Source organism: Arachis ipaensis, chromosome B09 (genome assembly GCF_000816755.2).
Source record: "Arachis ipaensis cultivar K30076 chromosome B09, Araip1.1, whole genome shotgun sequence".
Classification (NCBI taxonomy): domain Eukaryota; kingdom Viridiplantae; phylum Streptophyta; class Magnoliopsida; order Fabales; family Fabaceae; genus Arachis; species Arachis ipaensis.
This window is the reverse complement of record NC_029793.2, coordinates 105,796,346-105,797,225: the sequence shown is the minus strand read 5'-3', so window position 1 is coordinate 105,797,225 and position 880 is coordinate 105,796,346. Positions and strand designations below refer to the sequence as shown.

The window sequence follows — 880 nt, the reverse complement described above, 5'->3', positions numbered from 1 at the left end:
CCTATTGCAGAAGCAATTCGCAGCATTGCTTGTTCCTGGTAGCACTAAATTGGAAGTCCCGAGACTCGAATCCATACTAGCGTTGATCCAAAGGATTTTTTGCATGGCCTAAAATCCACATCCCATGGCTTTACTGCAACATAGTGACCGTCTATCAACGACGGATCACCAAGAATGACTCTCTCACGATCCGCAGCAATATCAAATTTAACCAAAAAATATCTAAACCCCACATCCAACAAATCAAACCCTCCTTTGATGCGCCATACTATCCGAAGCTTATGCATGAGAGCCGTGTAGCCATAATGCTTATCCAGCACCTTGATCACGATGGCTTCCTTGTAAGGTTCAGCTAGACAGCTCTTTGCCTCCTTGGTAAAACTGACACTTGGTGGACGAGAATCACCTTGCTTACCTGTCACCGTCGCGATACCATCCCCAGATAAAGACCCTACTAATGCAAAGGCCTTAGACTTTTCTGCACCAATGACTTTATCTCTAAAAGAGACCTTGGATGGCTTTTCTAACCCCTCTCAAGAAGAACCCTCCTTAACACTGGATCACACCCACCCACGCTCTCCCCCTTATCTCTTTCGATGGCATGGCCATCTTCCTCACCGTGTTTCACCCTCAACCGCTCACCCCCGCTCTCTCCTTCTCTCATTCTCCTTGAGTACGTGGAAGAGAAGCACGTTTGAGTGTATTGAACGCTTCCTTTTTTGTTTGGATGTTTTTTTTTCTTTAAACGCTAACGTTATTTTAGGTTCTTAACGTGGGTTTATAAAAAGCTAGAAATTGTAACTTCTGGATTTAGATAATCACGTTAGGATTGAATTTATTTTGTTTTATCAATTCTATTCTTTACTTTCCTACTTGTAGT

The 880-nt window shown here is 43.1% G+C and overlaps 1 pseudogene; it reads right to left on the bottom strand.

Annotated features, from left to right (window-relative positions):
* The window catches only part of LOC107617036, a 5,991-nt pseudogene extending 5,382 nt beyond the window's left edge, over positions 1 to 609 (bottom strand).